Source organism: Dendrobates tinctorius, unplaced genomic scaffold, assembly GCF_039654945.1.
Source record: "Dendrobates tinctorius isolate UK_male_01 unplaced genomic scaffold, ASM3965494v1 ptg000145l, whole genome shotgun sequence".
Lineage (NCBI taxonomy): Eukaryota > Metazoa > Chordata > Amphibia > Anura > Dendrobatidae > Dendrobates > Dendrobates tinctorius.
Window position 1 is genome coordinate 16,676,696 of NW_027361812.1, and position 6,000 is coordinate 16,682,695.

Genomic DNA, 6,000 nt, shown 5'->3' on the forward strand with positions numbered 1-6,000 from the left:
CCCACGTATTTGAGGATCCTCAGAGCCTGCTTGAGCAAGCATGTGTGTGGGGTGTCTAAGGCGCATTAGATTTCTGGGTGAAAGCTGCCACCTCTCCAGATATTCAAATAACTCATATGGGGTATTGAGGTGTGTGCTTGCATCAAGCAGGATCTGAAAACATCCTCGAATACGGAGCCTCACCTCACGGGAAAGGGCACGAAGATAAAGGGCTAGGCTGCGTGAGTATGCCTCCTCGCCATCATCATTATTGACTCTAGACAGATAGTTGAGGGCCCCTGTGTCCACATTGGTACGGGTATCTTGGGCAGGGATATGGTGCCTTCTTCTTCCTCGCCGGGATGGTACAGCAGGCTGTGGGGAGCCCCGGATCTGGGCAGTTGGGCTGCTGCTCATGTTGCCCTATTCCTCCTGTATGGCTGATGGTGCAGCAGCAGACGTCCTGGTTGTTGATATGGTCCTGGTGGTGGGGTTTGTGGCGCAGGCACTGGGTTTTCCTGAGAGGATTCTTCACCCATGCTTCTTGTAGGGGGAGAAGATGGGCCAGCCACCTCATCCCCTACAGGATCAATGATGGGCTCTGTATCTGAGCCAGTTCCTCTCTCCTTAAGGTTGGACTCAGTTCTGTTATGCGTCTCATCTCATCTTCCACTGCAATGTGACAGGAAATATTCTCAATTTCACATATTTGATAGGTCAAATTTGCTACCAGTAGCCTAGGCATGTGGCCTTCTGGGGTGTGCTTTCTACCCAGGGTGGCATATATAATTGGGGCATCCAGGCCAGATACACAGGGTCACAGTCAGTAGTTCATGTATCAAGTAACTACACTTACTAACTTGGTTGGCTAGGAGGATGAGGATCTTGTGGCCTGGGCCAAATTATGGCAGTGTAAAACCATGGGTCACATCAAAATCTACCCGCCTCATGAGGAAAAAAGTACAAGCACAGGAAGGGGGGGGCTGATTCTATATGCATTTTTTGATGTGAGGTAATTTTAAACAGTTTTTGGGTTGTACTTACTCAGTTGCTGCTGCTCCTCACGTTGCCGATCACCAAAATCGTGGAACATCTGGTGACATATGTGCCTCCATGACGCCTCCTTTCTTGCCCGGTTGGCATAATGGGCATCACGTTGGTCCCAGATTTCTGGCTGCTCCTGCACTAACACAATAAGCATCTCCACATTGAGAAAATATTGCGCCATGATGCTGATGTACTCCGTGGAGGCGTACTTCCTGGATGTCTGGAGCGCTTTTTGAGCTCATTTGCATGTCTAAGCTTCCTGATGATGGATTGGCCCATTTCCTGTCACCTGCCAAAAGACCTGCGTATTTCTCGCAAGTCACACGTGTGGTCCGTGTGTAATCTGTATTTTTTGCGCACCCATAGACTTGCATTGGCGTACTACGGGCGTAATACGCTGACAATCGCAGCATGCTGTGATTGGCACAGGCCGTAGAATATGGGCGAGAATTATACAGCTGTTGGGAGCTGCCCCATAGAGAATCATTTGTCCGTGTGTAATGCGTGCTTTTAACGCCTTACACTCGTCCGTATTCCTCTCTAGTGTGACCCGGGCCAGACTCATAGACTTGCATTGCCAATTTTGATACATTCGGATCAAAGTTGGATATGTGTCTGATTTTTTCTGTGGATCACTCGGTTCGAGGAAAAAAATCAGACATGTGCACAGCTCATAGAATATCATAGGTATGAGTGCTTTCCATGAAAACTATGGAAAATACCCATAGGCTGGGGTCACACTTGTGAGTGCAATGCGAGAAACTTGCGCGAGTCTCTTGCATCAATACCCGGCACTGTCGCTGGCGTTTCAGATCGGAGTATTCAGCTGCATAGAAATACATACAGCAGCGCAATCCGGTCCCGAGTGCCGGCGTCAGTGCCGAATATTGAGGCAAGAGACTCGCACGAGTTTCTCACATTTCACTCACAAGTGAGACCCTGGCCATACAAAAAAATCGGACATGTGCACAAGTCGTTAGAGTGATTGTCAGACTAGGATGACCTTCAGCTCAAGCTAGAAGAGGAGTAGGACTCTCATTTCTGTTCTGTTTTTATCTGTTTGTCTATTTTACTTTCCTTGTTTATAGATTTATATTTCTTCACGTCAAATCAACTAACCTCTTTATCTACAATATACTCTTGTAATTTAAAATATCTTCAAAATTCATTGCACAATAAAACCTATGAAATAAAAATACCCGAGTATTATAAGTAATGTAGGGAGCTGATCAAGTCTGTCTCATACTGGTAATGCTCCCTTTCATTTATAATATTCTCTGGAGGCATATTCTCAGAGATATCAGTGTCCAGCCCATAGATCTTAACAGCTCATTTACATACAGTGGAATGTAAAAGTTTGCACTCCTCTAGTGAAAATTACTGTTATTGTGAACAGTTAAGCAAGTTGAAGATGAAATGATCTCTAAAAGGCCTAAAGTAAAAGATGAAGATGACACAATTCCTTTATATTTTAGGCAATATATATATACATTTATGATCAAAAGTTTACATACCCCAGCAGAATTCTTGCTTTTTTGGACTTTTTTCAGAGAATATGAATGATAACACCAAAACTCATGGTTAGTGGTTGGGTGAAGCCATTTATTGTCAAACTACTGTGTTTTCTCTTTTTAAATCATAATGACAACCCAAAACATCCAAATGACGTTGGTCAAAAGTTCACACAGTGGTTCACACAGTTCACACTACACCTGTAGTACGCCAATGCAAGTCTATGGTGATTTTGGCCTGATAACATGCACAGAAGTTGAAACAAATGGGTTTGAATGGCTACTAAAGGTAACATCCTCACCTGGGACCTGTTTGCTTGTAATCAATGTTTGGGCATAAAAGCTGAGTGAGTTTCTGGGATCCACACATACTCTTGAATCTTTCATCCAGCCACTGACGTTTCTGGATTGTGAGTCATGGTGAAAGCCAAAGAATTGTCAACGTATCTATGGGAAAAGGTAGTTGAACTGTATAAAACAAGTTAGGGATACAAAAAGATTTCCAAGGAATTGATAATGCCAGTCAGCAGCATTCAAACTGTGATTAACAAATGGAAAATCAGGGGCGCTGTAAAAACAAAACCATGATCAGGCAGACCAACAAAAATGTCATCAACAACTGCCAGGAAATTTGTTCGGTATGCAAAGAAAAACCCACAAATAACATCAGCTGAAATACTGGACTCTCTGAAAACTAGTGTTGTGGCTGTTTCATGATGCACAATAAGGAGGCACTTGAAGAAAAATGGGCTGCATGGTCGAGTCGCCAGAAGAAAGCCATTATTGCACAAATGCCACAAAGTATCTCACCTACAATATGCAAAACAACACAGAGGCAAACCTCAAAACTTCTGGAACAAGGTAATTTGGAGTGATGAGACCAAAATTGAACATTTTGGCCACAACCATAATCGTTACATTTGGAGAGAAGTCAACAAGGCCTATGATGAAAGGAACACCATTCCTACTGTAAAGCATGGATGTGGATCGCTGATGTTTTGGGGATGTATGAGCTACAAAGGAACTGGAAACTTGGTCAAAGTAAAGATGAATGCAGCAAGTTTTCAGCAAATACTGGAGGCATATTTGCAATCATCAGCCCGGAAGCTGCACATGGGACGAACTTGGATGTTCCAACATGACAATGATGCAAAACACAAGGCCAAGTCGACCTGCCATTGGCTACAGCAGAACAAAGTGAAGGTTCTGGAGTGGCCATCTCAGTCTCCTGACCTTAATATCATTGAGCCACTCTGGGGAGATCTCAAGTGTGCAGTTCATGCTAGACAGCCCAGGAGTTTACAGGAACTGGAGGCTTTTTGCCAAGAAGAGTGGACAGCTTTGCCATCTGAGAAAATAAAGAACCTTATCCACAACTACTACAAAAGACTTTAAGCTGTCATTGATGTCAGAGGGGGCAATACACCCTATTAAGAAATGAGATATGTAAACTTTTGATCATGGTCATTTGAATGTTTTGGGTTGTCATTATGAGGTTGTCATTATTATTTAAAAAGAGAAAACACAGTAGTTTGACAATGAATGGCTTCACCCAACCACTAACCTTGAGTGGAGGAAAAGCTTTGGTGTTATCTTTCATATTCTCTGAAAATAGGCCAAGAAAGCAAAAATTATGTTGCGGTATGTAAACTTTTGAGCACAACTGTATATTCATCTTTTAAATTTAAAAAAATAATACATTTAAAAATTCCAAAGGTAAAATGAACCAATGCAAAAGTTTTGGCATCCTGCATGGTTTGTACCTAGTATCATAGCTTGTAAATGCCTATTGTAGGCAGCCAAGAGACTTTCAGTTCTTGTTTCAGGGATTTTCATCCATTCTTCTTTGGAAAATTCTTCCAGTTCTGTGAGAATCCTGGGTCGTCTTGCATGCACTGCTAGTTTGAGGTCTAGCCAAAGATTTTCAATGATGTTCATATCAGAATACTATGAGGGCCATTGTAAAACCTTCGGCTTGCACCTTTTGAGGTAGTCTATTGTGGATTTTGACATGTGTTTAGGATCATCATTATCTATTTGTAGAAGACATACTCTTTTCAACTTCAGCTTTTTTACAGATGGTGTTATGTTTGTATCAAGAATTTTTGAAATTTCATTGAATCAATTCATCCTTCTACCCATGAAATTTTCCCTGTGCGATTGGCTGCAATACAACACCAAAGCATGATTGATACACTCCCATGCTTAATGGTTGGCGAGATGTTCTTTTCCAGAAATGCTGTGCCATTTTTCCACCACACCATACCTTTGATCATTGTGGCCAAAGAGTTCTATTTTAACCTCATCGGTCCACAGGACTTATTTCCAAGATAAATCAGGCTTGTTTAGATGTTCGTTTGCATACTTATGACGATAAATTTTATGGTGAGGACACAGTAGAGGTTTTCTTCTGATGACTTTATCATGAAGGTCAAACTTGTCCGGGTGTCTCTGAACAATGTACCACAATTCGAGAGTCTGTTAAATATTTCTGAAGGTCTTTTGGAGTCAAGCGGGGGTTCTGAATTGCCTCTCTAGCAATCCTATGAGTAGCCCTCACTGAAATTTTGCTTAGTCTTCCAGACCTTAACTTGACCTTGACTGTTCCTGTTAATTGTCATTTCTTAACTACATTTCAAACTTTAAAGGGCAACTTGAAAATGCTTTGCTATCGTCTTATAGCCTTCTCCTGCTTTGTATGCCTCTGCCATTTTCATTTTCAGAGTGCTAGGCAGCTGCTTGGAAGAATATATGGCTGATGTTTTTTGGCATAAGGTTAGAGGAGTCTGTGTTTTTAGAAAGCTGGAAAATTTGCTTCACCTGGCCTTTCCCAACGATGATAGTGAACAAGCCATATAACATTCTAATTAAGGTCTGAAACCTTGGTCAAAGTTATCTGAGCACGCAAATCTGAAGGGTGCTCAAACTTTGACACCGGCCCCTTTTCCTTTTAGTAATTTTTAAATGAAACAAAAAAAATTACAATATATATATCTTTTACCTAAAATGCAAATGAAATATGTCATCTTTAACTTTAGCCCATTTAGAGATCATTTCATCTTCAACTTGCTTCCAAGTAACAGTAATTTTGACCAGGAGTACCCAAACTTTAACATGCCTTTGTAGGCACACAAGACAAGTGGACTTTTTCCTGTAACCGTACTCCGCGTATTCAGAGTGCGGTGCATCATGTTGTGTAATAAATCTAGTGTCTGAACTATCAGATTAAATGCTTGCAGTTACGAGTACAATGTTTTCGGTATGTGGCCTATGCGGACAGGCATTAGTGAGTTGCTACAGATCTTTGTTAAATAAACGCAATCTGTCATAGAACGGCAGATCCTATTAATAGCAAATCCCATGGTGAATACCAGGGCACAGCACTACGTGAACCTGGGTTCTTATAAATTCAGATGTCAGACTCCAGCCAACAAATACACGCGTCCCGTAGCTGTGCCCCAGT